This window comes from Crocodylus siamensis, chromosome 12 (genome assembly GCF_052110815.1).
Source record: "Crocodylus siamensis isolate JL-2025a chromosome 12, ASM5211081v1, whole genome shotgun sequence".
NCBI classification, from domain to species: Eukaryota; Metazoa; Chordata; order Crocodylia; family Crocodylidae; genus Crocodylus; species Crocodylus siamensis.
The window spans coordinates 34675357-34692543 of record NC_143406.1 but is presented as its reverse complement, the minus strand read 5'-3'; positions in this window follow the sequence as shown (position 1 = coordinate 34692543).

Here is a 17187-nt window from a genome sequence, read left to right as displayed (position 1 = left end):
TCCCAATTATTATTTATTAGCTAAGTCAGTGATTCTCAGTAAAAGTAGCATGGCACCCTGTGATGCGTTTGATCTTTTCAAGAGTGCCATGGAGTGCCACACTACATTAGCACTCTCAAGTTTGCAAACATGATCCACAAGGTAAACTCAGAGACTTCAAAATAGGAATTCGTAGTGTTAAAATCATTCTGACCTCTTGTGGCCTTTTTGAGTTCTTTGCAACTAAAGAATTGGTCTATTATGTTTCTGTAGTCAGAAAAAAAAAAAAACAAGTGAAAACTAAGACCTGGCATTTTCTGAGATGTGCCTTGAGTTTAATAAGACTGAGAACAACTGAGCTAAGTACTCAATTATGTGTTCACCACTGTTCAAAACACAAATTTTTCCTTTCCAAAGATTAAATACTCTAACTAAGGTAGCTATAAAGTGAAGAGAAAAAAAGCAAGGAATGATTATGATGCTGCTGTGGTTAACTCAATTGGTGAAGTCACCATGTAAGTAGGAGTCTTTGAATTAAGTGAGGAATTTGAATTAAGTGAGGGTGACTTGCTGTATCCAAAAATTATGGTTTTTCAACACAAAAATGAAAATGTACTTTCTATGCATGGAATGGCTCTTCTGTTCTGTTCCTGTTAATACTATTTTAAAATGCTTCAAAGGTACTGAGTAATCATAGATAGGCACTGAAAGAGACAGGAGAAAGAGGGGTGGAGAGGGAACAACTGCATGAAAGATAGGGGGAATGTCTTAGCACTGTCTCCAGGAATAGGAACAGTTCCCTACCACCACACTACTCACAACACAAAGTTCTCCAAGTGCAAAGACTGTTGTTGTATTCTCAGCCCTCTGGAGAAATCAAGTACTAAGTCTAATATTATTTTTAAGATTCATTTTAACTTATAAATATTAATGTTTTGTTTTATAGATATCCCAGAGTGCTGCTATGCAGCACAGCTGGCATATACTGGAATAACTGGTTCTTGCATGATAGTCTGTAAAGCACCGGACATCTATAAGATCTTTCCCATTGGTCTGCGCTATCAGAAGTACAGGAGGATAATAAGCTGAGGAACTGGAAGAGAAAATGGTCCACTGGGATTTTCCTCTCATAATGTAAAAAGCTGAATTAAAGCATTGGAACACAAGTGCTCCTAAAAACTAAGATGGGAAAATTTTGGTTTTTTAACTTCCAAGTGTATGGCCATCAATGTACCATAAAGCTAGCTTCAACAGGAGCTGCTTTTAAAGATTTCAGGCAGAATAACTACAATGTTTCACTTTGTCATTTAAAACTTAGTCCTCATCTGCTTGCTCATTAGACTATATTATGTGCACCTGATATTTATGATCAGTGGCCATATGTAGACGAAATGAGAGGCACGACACTTTAAAGCGGGCTAAATGCTTTTGCACTGCTTTAATGGTGTCGGTGTTTGCATGTGTTGGCAGCATATTGCGCATTAATTCCAGCCTTTATAGGAAGTTCGGTGGCATAATGCACCTTAAATGACTTGGGGCACAGCAAACTAAAACTCCTACAGCTGTGAAGCAAAGCACTGGGCTCCATGGAGCTTCACAGCTCTACAGGAAGTCCTGCAGGCAGCCTGACAGCAGCCTGGGAAAGCAGGCTCAGCCCAAGAAAAGCAGTGAGCCTGACCTTCCCCTCCCCACCCCCCCTTGAAGCCTGCCTTCCTGCCTGAGCTGTGTGGGGGCCTGGTGCTTCCCTCCGCGGCTCCGGTGCCCTCTGGGACCACCCAAGCCAGGTGCCTGTGGGCGGGTGCCACCTAGGGGTGGGGGGCACAGCTGCCATGGAGGGAAACAGCTTCCCCATCCCCTCCACAGCCCAGGGACTGCTCTGCCCACCAGCAGCTCGCCCTCTCCGCCCCACCGGATAGGCAGGTAAGTCAGCAGGGTATGTGCATGACATGGGGGGTTAATCAGCCCTAAACTGAAGCAGTGTTTTTTAAAACCCACCACTTCAATTTAGGGCCCCCATTTCATCTACACACACCCATAGTTCCTATCCGTTAGTGAGTTATTGCCATTGCAAATGTCATTACAAGGATGGACAGAACAGTTGATTATGGAGGTTGGTAGTAGTTTGTATAGTGAGATTTGAGATGGCTCTAGACAGCAGGGTCGCCCTCTATGTGCAAAAAATTATATGAAGTCGTTCAACTTGGATGTAGAAAGCTGGGAGGAGCGTGCAAAATCCTGTCCGATCTGGAGGAAACATCTGGCACTGGATGCAGCTCAACATGAAGTGGCTTTGATCCAGATGATGAAAGCAAGAAAGAAGAAAGCAGTGTTCTGTAAATCTGGACTCCGCTCAGCTCAGACAATATATGGATCTGTGAAACTTCTAACAAGCTATGTCACTCTTGAATTGGGATTGCCTGCCACAAATAGATTCATCAGGCATCTGAATAAACCTCTTAAGTGTACACCATTATCCAGAGGATCAATGGTTGCCTACCAGAAGAGGGACAGGAATGGATTTTTTTTTTAATTTCATGAGGATACTAGGGCAGGGGGACTCATGTTTTCTCATAGTTATCAAGCTGGGTAAAAAACAAGCATTTATTTTTTTTACATTGAGTAAACACTTTTGTCACACCACATATCTGCCTTGATTCTGCACTTTGGCAGCCAGTGATCTTACGAGCCAGATCATCCGCAAGTGCAAAATTGGTGTAACTGCACCAGACTGTCATTGAATTAAACCAGCTGAAGATCTGGTCCAGTTAGGAAAAATAACCAAGAAAAAGAGGAAGTGTTTTTGCCAAAAGCTGTGTTGATGGGCAAAGGCTGGTATGCTGTGGAAGGGTAGATAGGAGTTATGGTTATTACATGGAATACTGAACTATTCCATGCAATAAGATAGAGAAAAAATGTATTACCTGCAAGTATATTTTGTTCTTCCTTCCAGATGGATTAGCATGTTGCCTGTCAGTTGAACATTTTATCTGGCCTAGTGGGATGCATTGGTTCACAAGGTAGCAGCACACTGTTCCTGCCAAACCTGATGCCTTCTGGGTTGCTTTCAGCAGTGCAGTATAGATGGGTTTTTAAGCACAGTGCTTATGTTGTTATTAAACATGCAGACAAGCATCAGCTACAGAAAAAAAAGAGCTTTAAGGCCAATTTAGTTGGTGCAGTCTTTTGGGTGAATAATAGGGATATTCCATTGTCCTTAAAAAAGCCTTTTGTTTAACAGAACCTGAACAAAATAAGGAAGATACAAGGAGAGGTTACATGGGGACAGGGTCCCTGCAGTGTGTTGTGCTTGCATCAACTACTTTGCATTGCACACACATAGGCAATGACACCAGATAGCTCTAGCCTAGCTGTGCTGGCACAGTCAGGCAGCTTGGGGGAGACAGTTCTGAAAGGTCCTGCTACTGGGTGAAATTAAAAGCAAATTAATATTCTAGGTCACTCAGTAGTAACATGTACAAGGCACAGTGAGGAGAAAGAAGCTACAAGGAAGGAAGGAGCAAAAATTGGAAGGCAAAAGGTGTGAGCTTCTGAAATGCAGCTTGCATCATAATTATCGGGAGGCAAAGCAGAGGGAAGAAAGCAATGGGAAGAACACAGGGAGGAGTCTTCCCAAACCATACCCCATAGCAGACTGCACTTAAAAAAACAGAGGGAGAGAGACAATCTGAGGGAAACTGAAGACTGACTTATGCCTATTACAGTAGCTCCCAGGTACTGCCAGAAGTGGAACCAGGACATCCCTGTGCCTGTGACAAATAATGAAGACAACAGTCACTGTCCCAGAGTGCTTACAGTCTAGTAAGCAATACCCAGACTGCTGGGAACATAGCACCAAAGTAACACTTAAAATAATTGTAGGAAATTGCTTCCTTCTCTAACAATTCTGACATGTTTCTACCCATCTGTTCTCTAAAACCAAAACCTGAATATTGGGCTCAAATGCACTGAGATTTTCTATGAACTAACCTACAAAATACTAAGTTCTGAACTATCCAGGAACTGTCACCTCTCAGAGTTTGACTAACTTCAGCAAAATCTTTTCCTACATTGCAGTCATTGTAGGTTGTTGAGGAAAAAAAACTAACCTTGGAGGCTCTAAATTCCAACCCATCTAACCTCCAAACTATATTTCACAGATGGCTGCTTCTAAGGTATAATAAAACCACCAGGGTATAAGATAGCCACGGTTGAGCTCTTTGTAGGCAACCTTTGATCCGCAACCAGGGAAATCAAGTCAAGAAGCAGGGAAGACCTAAAAAGACCCAAATGGCAGACTTTAAGAGAGAGAGAGAGAGAGAGTTTGTCTGTCTTTAAAAAAGCATTGTTTCCAGGTTTCATTTTCTCCCTGATACAAATTTTAAGTAAGGCTTTATTAAATCCTTCTTTTCAAGGCTCCAAAAAAGAATCATATCATACTAGCCCTTAAAGGAAATAATTATTTAACAATAGCAAACCCATCTTTCCACTCCTATGATTTCTCTTTAACCTTGGTAGGGAATGCTTCCTGCATACAAACATTCCAGCCTTCTACCAACCAAAGGCTCATTGGGCCCCAGTTCACTTGCTGAAAAACTCCAGCCTCTAAATTTTGGTTGATACCATACTATCTCCTGAAACTCTATGTATAACATATGACTTGGCAACAGGTGATCAAAGCTGTGGGAAGTGCCCAGACCTAAATGTACAAAATATTAACCATAGGCAACACACATGTCTTAAGGCACTTTAAAGTAGAGCACCTTCACCTGATACCTCATTTGAGGAGGGTTAATTTTTCACGCAATTGTCTGCTTTAAAAGCACTTCTCAGCCATACACATGCATCATGGGACATCTGTTGAGCACTTTCAGGGGCCTGAATGGATGAAAAATGTAACTTCTGTCTGTGACCACATTGACATCCATGTGCATAGTAGATTAATGTGTTACCATCTGGCAATCTATGGAATAGATACTTACAAAGTATAAAAAATGTCCATGATTCTTGTTAACTATCTCAGTAAAGAAGGCAAAGATTAAATGAGTATAGAAGAGGACCTGTTTCTCTGTTAAACTGTGCAGTTACTCTCACCAGAGCAGAAAGAGAGCAAAGTTGGCTTAAAATGTTGCATAAGCAGAATGGCAGAAGTTTACAGCCACTTTGAATGGGTAAAAATATAACTAATAGGGCAGGGACCACAGGGAATGAGATGCAAAGACCCCAACCTCCTCAGATGTTTCTCTTCATGTTTAGATAACAAAAATCAATGGGTCAGTATGGGCAACTTCCATTGTATGTGTTCCTGTACTAGCCTGTGAAAGGAAAAGAGCAGGGCGAGGAGAAAGCCCCAGGAAACCCAAACCAGAGACACTTACCACAGGTGTGAAAAGAAGCCCAGCTGGAGCAGGGAGCATGCCACCATATTTCCTCAGCATGTGCTGCCTTCAGATTGGCAGAGGGAGCATGAAGAGAAGTATTTCCGGCCCCAGTGGGGCAGCCAGGAGAAGACTGCGGCAAACAGAGAGAGGGGACACCAGAAACCTTCTCAGCCAGTTGTGTCCCATGGCTGTCCATGGGTGTAGAAAGCAAGCCCACTGGTCAGAGGGCCACTGAGAAAACCCTGGACACACCAAGCCAGGGAGCTGCCTAAGTCCAGCTGCACACAGAAGAAAGCAGTGAAAACTGAGGCAAGCAACTGGCAGGACAGAGGGCCTGCTAGCTGACACCAACCCGGACATAATGGGGATCACTGAAACATGGTGGGACCCAACGCATGACTGGGCGGTGAATGTCAAGGGCTATAGGTTGTAGAGGAGGGACAGGATAGGAAGGAAAGGAGGGGGCGTGGCACTCTATATTAAGGAGAATTACCTATCCTCATCAATTAGCAAAGAATCAGAGACGGGGCACTCTGAAGTGCTTTGGGTTAGAATACAAGGCAGTCGTGGGGAAAGAGACTTAATGGTGGGGGTCTACTACAGACCTCCCACCCAAGGGGAAGAGCTAGACCAGGAATTCTTAAGTTACCTCCCGGAGGTAGTTAGGTCAAAGGACATGGTGGTCATGGGGGACCTGAACTTTCCAGACATCTGCTGGAAACAGCAGTCAGCCAGGTCTGACTGCTCACATAAGTTCCTAGCCAGAATGCAGGACCTCCATCTAACCCAGGAGGTGCACAGCCCCACCAAGGGAGATGCCTTATTGGACCTGGTGCTGGCCACGGGTGATGACCTGGTAAGGGGGCTGCAGGTGCTCAACCACCCGGGCAACAGTGATCATCGCCTGCTGGAATTCACCATCCAGTGCAAGGTGGCAAAGGCCTACAGCAAGGCAGCAGCCCTAGATTTCAGGAGGGCGGACTTCAATGAGCTAAGGAGAATAGTCAGGGAAGCACTGAGGTCCTGGCAGGGAGGGGAGCCAGGTGTCCAAGGAGAGTGGTCGCTCGTTAAGGAGATGATCCCCCAAGCCCAAAGGGAGGTAATCCCAACACGGATCAAAGGGAGCAGGAGGGCACATAAGGCCCCTTGGCTCACCAAAAGCATCCAGGAATGTCTCCTAGCTAAAAGGGAGGCATACACCCAATGGAAGGGAGGGGTCATCACCAGGGAGGACTATACTGTGGTTGCTTGGGGATGCAGGGGGGCAGGCAGGGAGGCCAAGGCGAAGATGGAACTGGGACTAGCTTCCCAGATCAAGGACAACAAGAAGTCCTTTTTTAAATACATAGGGGGCAAAAAGAAGGTTCCAGGTAACGCGGGGCCCCTGCAGGACACGCTAGGAAATTTGGTCGTCACACTAGACAACAAAGCCAACGTATTTAATGATTTCTTTGCCTCCGTTTTCCTGAGCAGGGACCGGAACAGTCACCCCCACTCTGGGCCCCCCTTAGACCCCAGGGGAGGTGCACCTAGGCCAAGGGTTAGTGAGGAACTAGTTATGGAACTTCTTGAAGGACTGGATGTATTCAAATCAGCTGGTCCAGATGATCTCCACCCTAGAGTACTGAGGGAATTAGCTGAGGTCATTGCAGGACCCCTGGCACGGCTGTACGAGCACTCATGGTGCTCTGGTGTGGTGCCAGAGGACTGGAAGAGGGCCAATGTGTTTCCCATCTTTAAAAAGGGGAGGGAGGAGGACCCAGGAAACTATGGGCCAGTTAGTCTTACCTCGATCCTAGGCAAGCTTTTTGAGAAAATTATTCTGGCGCATATCCACAAGGGGCCAGCAGGGGAGATTATGCTTAGGGGCAATCAACGTGGGCTTCTTAGCGGCAGGTCCTGTCAGACCAACTCAGTGGCCTTCTACAGCCAGGTCACCAAATCCCTAGATGCAGGGGTAGCAGCGGACATAGTCTTCCTGGACTTTCGGCAGGCCTTCGACATTGCCTCTCACCCCGTTCTCATTAAGAAACTGGGGGACTGTGCTGTCAACACCCACACAGTCAAATGGGTCGCCAACTGGCTGGAGGGCCGCACCCAGAGAGTGGTGGTAGATGGGTCATTTTCGACCTGGAGGGATGTGGGCAGTGGGGTTCTACAGGGCTCGGTCCTCGGGCCTGCACTGTTCAACATCTTCATCAGTGACTTGGATGAGGGGGTAAATAGCACCCTGTTCAAATTTGCTGCTGGCACTAAGATGTGGAGGGATGTGGGCATGCTAGAAGGGAGGAATAGGCTGCAATCGGACCTAGACAGGTTACAGGGGTGGGCAGATGAGAACAGGATGGGATTCCACACTGACAAGTGAAAAGTGATACACTTGGGGAGGAACAACCGGCACCATACCTACAGGTTGGGGAACTCCCTTCTTGTCAGTTCAGAGGCAGGAAAGGATCTTGGAGTCATCATTGATGCCAAGATGAACATGGGCCGGCAGTGTGGGGATGCAGTCAGGAAGGCCAACTGTACCTTGTCATGCATCCACAGATGCATCTCAAGCAGGTCCAAGGAGGTGATCCTCCCCCTCTCCGTGAGGCACTGGTCAGCCAGCAGCTGGAGTACTGCGTCCAGTTCTGGGTGCCACACTTCAAGAGGGTGTGGACAACATGGAGAGGGTCCAGAGGAGGGCCTCTCACATGATCGGGGGCAGCAGGGCAGGCCCTATGAGGAGAAGCTATGGGACCTGAACCTGTTCAGCCTCCACAAGAGAAGGCTGAGGGGGGATCTAGTGGCCTGTTACAAACTAGTCAGAGGGGACCAGCAGGCAGTGGGGAAGTCACTGTTTCCCCGAGCACCGCCAGGAGTGACCAGGAATAACGGTCACAAGCTGGTAGAGGGTAGATTTAGGCTAGATATCAGGAGGCGCTACTTCACGGTCAGGGCGGCTAGGGTCTGGAACCAATTTCCAAGAGAAGTGGTGCTGACTCCTACCCTGGGGGTCTTTAAGAGGAGGCAGGATGTATACCTTGCTGGGGTCGTTTGACCCCAGTACTCCTTCCTGCCATGGTAGGCGGTTGGACTCGATGATCTGCTCAGGTCCCTTCCGACCCTAGAAACTATGAAACTATGAAAAGAGTTGCCACTGAAGTAGGGTCAGTGAGTTTCAGGGATATTACCCCTTTTGATAGTTTTGCGGGGGGGGTTCCATTTTCATTTTGCTCCTTTCTCACTATGCCAGGGAAGGTGGCAGGAGGCAGAACTCCTTTTTGTAAAGCATGCTGATCTTGACCCTCAGAAACTAAGCTGGGGTGGAACGGATGTGCAGAGAGGGCTGTCGACCCTGCAAGGAAGCCAAATAATTTGATCCAAAAACCTTAGTGGAATTGATTTAAGTTAATTTTCTTATGGACTCTTATTGAAATGGCCCAGATTGATTGGACCTGAGTTGAGTTGATTTTAGTTAAGTGTCTCATGGACCCTCATTGAACTATTCAGGATTGATTGATCCCTGAACATGATTTAGGGTGACTGTATTATAAACTCTAAATGGACTTATTTAATTTGATTGACCCATGCACCTGCAGAGAATTGATTCAAGGAAGGCCACCCAGAGCCTGAATGAATTGATTTAAACTCATAAAAACTATTATTAGAAAGGCCAGCGGTTAACTGCCAGCAGCATATTTGGCCAACACAAGATCCAGGCCTAGACAAGTACCAACAGGGAAGTGATAAGTAAGGGAGGAGGAGCCCCACAAAGAGAAGCCTCTAACAGGACCAGCCCAGACATCTGCCAGTCCACAAATTCAGCTGCCAATATTGAAGAAGATTTGATATCTGAAGGTTTTAAATCAAAGGGAATGCCAAAAACGGTCTAGTCTCTGTTTTAAACTGGAGTCAATCCACTTTCTTCAGGAAAATAAATCACTCTGGATTTGAACTCGTTTACCTAACATTTGACAAAGTTGGTTGTTGCCTACAAAAGCTCATGCATCTCTGAATTGGTTACTCTCCAAGGTGCAACCTTGACCTACTTTCTGCCTGACATCAAACTAATGGAGCTAACCATCTCTTGCACTGGTTTAACTATGATCAAATTCTGACCTCTAGATATTTCAGGGAATGAATTGTTAAATTTACACTCAATTGGACCATTTGACAAATCATTCATTCATGCTAAGGAGCTTCTTACTGCTTATGGGTTGGTATGTATTTATACTTAAGTCTCTAGCACAATGACAGTGTATATTGCATCAGCTTCATTTGTTCTGCACAAATGCCCTAATATTTCAGTCACTTTAACTGGATATTCATGTTTCAGTGAACTGCAATCATGTAGGAGACGAAGGATTTCCTTACCCAATTCTGAATGATCAATTTGTAATTACAAGCTTTTAATGTTGCCTGTACAGCATTATTTGTTTAAAAACACAACTATAATATAAGAGACAAGGAAGGTCTTGAGTTAATTTTTTGTTCCAATCTGTCAGTCTTCCTAATTAGACACTAAAATGTGAGCACATCTTAGAACTGCACTTGAACAAGCTAAGAGCAAAGCAGATTATACTGTAGTTAATCTTTAAAACAACTGCAAAACATCCCGGAATTGTCAGTTTTGCATAAAAAGTATGTCATTATTGCTCACTACATGGAGTAAATCAAAAGGAAAAAGTAAACAAGGTTCAAAGAAAATTTTTATCACTTATGTAATTGGGCCATCATACTTAAAATGTACTTCACTGCAGACAAGCATACAATAAGTAGTATCACAGCTAAGAATCAAGGGGGATATCTGCTAAATAAAACAAGGAATCCTATAAAACACTGAGAAGGAAGGATCTGGCAGCTTCTATAGGAGTTTAACTGAAAATGATAGCAAGTTACAAGTGGCTACGGTGCTGTACAATACTAGGCTATACTGGGAAAGGCAATTCTGCTTCAAGCAAATTCATTCCTTGTATAACATAAGTGACCTTAGTTGGACACCTCACGTGCCTTTAGGTCCTGATCCTGTACCAACTAAAGGCAGCCTACAGGCTCCAAGACCTTAGCTCAAATCTGGACTGGTCAATACAGATTGCTGAATCACTAGGAGGGGTCACTGACTGCTTCAGAGCCAACAGAGTGGGTCAAAAAATGAACAGGGAAAAAATAACCTAGCTTTTCAGTAAGATGCTTAAAGTAAAAGATTGGCATTTGAGAGGGAAAACTCAACATCTGGGTAGAAAGGCTGCTGTTGGACTCTTTCATTCCAAAAGTGATGATCACAGGAACCCTTAGGAGGGCAATATACAAACAAGAGCATCACACTAGTTACAGACCAATGACCTCCACCACAAATACGGTTTTTAAAAAAAAACATGGGTTACAGTGTGCATTTAGGTACAACCCTTATACAAAGAGGCTGACATGATGCTGCCCATCATAAGTAACCCTAAAAGTTACTGTGCAACTACATGAGACTTTACTGCGCAATAAACTGAACTACCGTGCAGTAAAATGTCGCTGTCTACACATGGCACCATTTACTGTGCAGTAAATTAATCCACTGCACAGTTAGCTACTACCTGTAAATACAGGTAATTAACTAACAGCATGGTACATACTGCACAGTAGTGCATGTGTAAACACTGACCAGGAGCAAATTTGCCCCTTGTCAGCCCCAACACCAGGGGCGCACAGGGGATGGGGAACTCCCCTGGTCCTAATGCTGCTCAGTTTCCAGCTCCCATCAGGAGCCGAGAAGGACTGGGACAAGGTAGCTCCCTCCCCTCCATCCCAGCACTGCTCAGCTCCTGGCTGGGCAGAGATTTCCAAGCAGCCTAGGGCTGGCTAGGAGCTGTCCCAGCCCCTGCCTGTGCAGGGATTTCCCTGCCCAGCTGAGGGCTGGCTGAGAGCTACCCCAGAAGCAGAACAGCTCCCATCCAGCCCCTGGCTGCGCGGGGAAGCCCTACTGGGCACGTGGCGTGTCCCTATCTGCATGGGGCCAGAAGAGCTCTGCAGTGGCAGCTGTGTCCTGGCCTCAGGCACATCAGGATTCCTCCCAACGTGTGCGGGGCTAGGAGACCACTGCAGCTACAACAGGTAGAGCTGTCCTGGCCCCACGTATGTCAGGATTAGCCCTCATGCTCTCTGTCAACCCCCAGGCTAGCAGCCCAGGTGAGCCTGGAGCTGTCACTGGCTGTGTCTACATGAGATGCACCAAATGACTGCCCAGCATCCAGAGTTACTGCACAGTGGCATTGCCAAACAGCTTTTAGGTGACACTGACTGCATAGTAGCTCATTACTACTCTGTGGTAGCATCATATCACACTTCATGCCACGCAACACTACAAGGTAGGAGCAACCCTGTACCAGGCTGCTCCCAATGGGGAGTCCATGTAGATGTACTCCCAGGGAAGGTTTCTTGTGCAGTAAGCCTTTATAACATTAATAGCACGTGTAGATACACCCACTGTCCCTTACCCTTGAATCCCAGGACCTCCCTAGTTTGCCCCTTGCTACCAGGATACAATAACTGACTGCTGCTACAAGCTACAGTAAATCTATTTTTTGTGCAGGCACCCACTCTAATCAGAAAGTACGAGCTATAGAGACAAGGCTCTTTTCATTCCCTGCCCACCTGTTCCGGGGATAAAGGCCAGTACTTAATCCTGTGCACTTAGACCCAAAGTTCCTCTAACCTATGTGAGGGGATGAGTGGCAGCCCCTCTTATGCATTACTCGTGAACAGCATCACATTCCCCCTCTAGGGAAGTGACTGATAAGAGTGAACTGCTTGTTTAAGGGCAACAACCAGGCACCCTAATCTAACAAGAAACTAAGCATTAACAGGAAGACTGGGCAAAAGCTGAGACATGAAAAAGGCACAAAACAGAATGGTTAGTGGAAAGGGGGAAAGCAAAATGCATAAGCAAATTAAAGAAAGAACAAGAATTCTGGATTCAAGAGAATGGGGCTAGAAAAAGTACAGAGAAGTAGAATTAAGATAAACAAAAAGGTAGCGGGCATGTTACAGTCTTTTTTTTCCCTCTGAATTTCTTGAAGTTATCATCTACCTAATTCCCATCATTATTTCTAGGAGAGAGAAAGTTTCATTTTTAGTGCATAATTGCAATGCACTCAGCGAGGTTTTCTATGTTATTTCAGAACTCGCTTTGGGTCTCCATGTATTATTTGCACTTCTGCAATATTTCCTTTTTTATATAATTTACCCTAGCTGATTCTTCCTTGTAATCCTGCTTGCTGTCTTCTATTTCTTTGATAAATGTTGGCTTAAGATGATTTACGATATGTTTGACATTTACATTTTATCGGAAAGAATGTAAACTGCATCTTTCTTATCTTTTCCTAAAATATTTTCTTCCTTCTTCCACAACACATTTTTGGGGACAATAGTTGCATCCCCATCAATTTTCTTCAATTCATTACACCCTCCTCTGAATGCAGCCTTTTCAAAGTCTAATATTTCTGTGCTGCTACTCTTTGTACATATTGCAGCCTCATGAATATTTCAAATCCAATAGTGTTATGATCATTCAACCTTATAAGCTCACCGGCTTTTATCTTATTTATCATACAGGACCTGCTTCATTTCCTGGGACTAAATCCAAAATATCCTCAGAGCTTTTTTTGGTTGCTTATATAAATTATAAAAGAAAACAATCTTACTCTACCACCAGCAGACACATGTGTCTTTCTTCCGCCATTAAACAATTTTTATTCCAGTCAGACTCTAGGTAATTGAAATCCTTTGTGATCAGTGCTCTATCCTTTTAATGAGCCTCCACAAGTGCATAAACATTCCTTGATTTTTGTGCTCATTGTTTGGTGGATAACACGTCTATGAACTTTCTCTTAAACATGTCGAGGGTGGATTTTAGCCCATATACATTGGCAGAACCAGGCATTCCCCACCCTTTCTTCTACACAGTGAGGCATTGTATCTGCTCCATATTTCTGCACCCCTGCTGTCATTACATTATAGCTTCATATTTTTAAGATGCCACAAAAATCTCATTCATGCGGCATTTGTTGTTAAAAATTTTGAGCCTTTACCACCTTTGTGAGTGGCACTGTAAAAGTGTATTTGGTAGTAAATTTGATCCACAGATTGGACAGGTTTTCACTTGAGCTGATTAAACTGAATAAACTTCAAACCAAAATGCTAAAACTTTAAAAGGAAAAGTCAGCAGGGAATGAGACAGACCTGATGTGACCTTAGAGTGAAATCCTGTAGCTTTTATTCTCAAAAGGCTGGACACTGGAACCATTTAACTATGTTGGCCAGTACTCGTGGAAACTACTCCAACTAAAGACATTACATGTATGAGAAAACACTGCTCAGTCTGACCTCCAAGTAGCCTTTAATCCCACAAGCAGTCTCACTGGAATCAGTGGAACTACTTTGGTCACTAAAGGCTGTCAGAGTAAAGATGAGTGCCACCTGTCTGTCATCTAGACTGGCCTTGAGTCCCCTGATTGCACTGTAGGAACAAGTGAGTGTCCCTTCCTTCTTTTCAGTTGGGAATATTTTTGGAGAAAACAATCTGTTCTTCAACCAGACTCTAGCTACCCTAGCGCCCCAATCTGTTGCTGAGTGTAATATCCAGGGGATTCCCTCCACCTTAGTCTGCTGACCCCTAGCCAACGAGGAGGTTCTCAGCAGCTCTGAGCCCTCCCAGCTACGCACTGGCCACACGTTCCCCCGGAGCTTACCTGTGATGTTTCTGCTGCTGCTTCTCCTTAGCTGCCTTCGAACTTCCTTCACCTGCTGCTCTGGCTCCAGCCGGCTGAGCCTTACACTGCCTCGGCTCTCCTCTGTACTGCAGAAGTCTCACCAGCCTGTTGACCATGAATAAATGAGAACACATCTGAATACACCCTTGAAGGAAAAGGAAAAAAAGGAGGACTGTTGCACTTCATAGAAGAAACAGAAAAAGGCCTTTTCTTTCAGGATTGAGTGGCTAGCAGAGCCTGAGGGCACCTGTACACATGAAGCAAGGCTGCTCCGATGCGCTGTAATTACAGCACATCACAGCAGACTCGATTAAGCGTGGTAATAACCACAACTCCAGCATCTCATGTATCAGCACCCCTGTGCCGAAAAAGGGGGTGGGGATGCTTTAACGAAAGATCATGCAGTGAGTTTTAGTCAAAGTGTCCCCTCAGCCAGTTTTTCAGCACAGGGACACTAATACACAAGACGCTTTGAGTGCTTTAATTAGAGCAGCTCTTGGAGCCACTCTAATTAAAGCATCCCCCTCTCCCCCCCAGGAGATACTTATTGCTGGACTGTGGGATGACACTGATTGCAAAAGTACTTTCAAAGCTGAGTCAAAAAAAATTCACTGCAGGACAAAATCTGAGAGCATTGTGAGACATGTCTTAACATCCCGTTCACTTAAGTTTTCCTGAATGATCTCAAAGACAATGTCATTTTCCATAGTCAAGAGGTTTCAAAACAACAGCAAACATAAATATTATCCATTGGTTATACAATATGTTTTTACCAACCAGTGCTTTTGGAGGAGGTTTGCTGAATAAACAACTAATTTTTTTGACCAAAAAAAAAGTTTGCTAGTTGTAATTCATATACATGCATATGAATGGGTACAATTACACAAAGGTTTTTCACGCAGCAATTGAAGAGCCTGGAAATGATTCAGCTCCGGCTACTGTCATATACAGAGTAACAGAAAAGCTGAAATTCAAATCCGAAGAACTGGCCAAGACACAACTTCTTTGGCTTCACAGTGAACCAGAACTTGAAGAGATTGCCTACCAGTCTTTAAACTGCATTCAGGACCTGCCAAGACTACAAAGGTAGCAGACTTGGTTGGCACAGCACCCTATAGTGAATTGTGTGGGCTCTGTGAACTAACACCAAAATATAAGCGTATAGAAAGAATGAACAACAAGTCCTTCTCCCATTACAAGTATCTAACCCTTTAGAGAATAGTGGAAGAAATACTGTCTGTTCCTATGGGCAATACTCCAGTAGAGTGTTCTGCGTTATAATGAATCTATAGATGGACGAGAGAAATAGGACAAGAGGTGACCTTGTCAGGAATGAACTGGGAGTCCAAGTCATTGGACTAGGTTGCCCTGTGCCTCATCTGCATATAACTTTGGTGGGGGTTAAAGGACACATGCCAAGAACACCTGATTACAGTCATGAGTGTGGGGCTAATTAGCACAAATTTTGTGGGGGGAATCTGTAGTGTAGACACACACACACACACACACACACACACACACTGAGCAGTGCAGAGCTGTGGGGTCACTATAGCTTGAAACACTGTTGTCTCTGCTGGGGCTTGGGCCTGTGCAAGTAGGATGCCCACCAAAGGTTTTGGAAACATCTGAAGCCCCAGGTGCAGGTGGAGGATGTTTGCTGGTAGTAGGGCCACAGATACAAATTATATATATATATAAAAATATTGTGCTATATACTTACCTGAAGGGAAAATACCATGACCATAATGGTTGCAGGAGAAATACCTTGACTGAGGTGATGCAATTTAAATAGCTCTGTGTAGTGGAGGGTTGTACTTTTGTCTGCTTGCAGACAAGATTTCCCACAACAGCTCCATAATCAGCTTCCTAATGGCCAGCTTCCAGTGGGAAGGACTCAGCTACATGACAACTTTATGGCTATGGGAGACCTCTCCCTAGCCCATATGGTCAAGGGCAAGTGAAACTCAGGGGCATCTGAACCCAATACTCCAGGCTTGGGCCTGCACGTAGGATGCCTGCCAAAGGATTTGAAAATATCTGAAGCCCCAGGATGGGGATGGAGGAAACTTGCTGGTAAGAGGGCCACATATGTTTCTTGTATGATTCAAAGGGATTTGGACTTGATCTGGTTAATTTGACCTGGGACATGAAAAAAATCCTTTATCTATCTATCTAAGGGAATTTTTATCTATCGATAAATCGATAGATAGATATATTTATTGATATATCTATAGTAATTTGCCTGTATATTTATTTTGAAGTCAGTGTTTTCAAATTTGCCCTTCACTTTCATATGCTCAGGAAGAGCAGGGTTTGACAGTGGCAAAGAGAGGGGGAGAGGAGGAGGAGGACCTGCAGGAAATAAAAATTGGTGGAGCAGAGGGCAAGAGTCACCTAACTGCCCCCACCCCCAAAAAAATTATTTCCCCTGCTTTAGCAATGAGAGGGGGGACAAATTCAAGGCAAAGCTCCAATAATTAGATTCTATACCTGGAAAATTATAACAGCACTGTCATAGGGAGAAACAGGGAGGCAGACCCCGAGGAGCCAGGGGGGAACCCTGGGAGCAGGAACTGACCAGGGAAGACAAAAGGAGAAATAAAGAAACAGAAAACCTCTTACCTGTAGCAGGAGCTGCAGCGAAGCTGGAAATGGCAGCAGGACCTCGGCAGCTCGTTAGCCACGCCTTTATACAGCTGCAGCCAGCTAATAAGACGAACAGGAGGAACCGGCCAGGGGAAATAAAAGGAGCTGCTGGTGTGAGAGGGTGGGAGAGACCAGGAGGAGCACCAGACGGGAAGTCTCTCCTGGAGCCCCCACAAGGGGGAGGAGCTTGGGAAACTGCCTCCCACAGTACGGGAGGAGATAGTGAAGCCCACCATGGGGAGGACACTGCTGGCAGCGATGCAGGGCATAAGGCAGCAGAGATGCCTCGTTCAGACTGGGAGCTGGGACCAGGGGACCGGGAAGAGCAGGAGGAGCTTGAGACCTAGAGTTACCACCAAGGAGCTGGAAGAGTCGGCAGAAGCCAAAACGCCAGACAAGATGGAACCGTAGAGGGCTTGGGTGGGCTCAAGGTGGTACCCCAG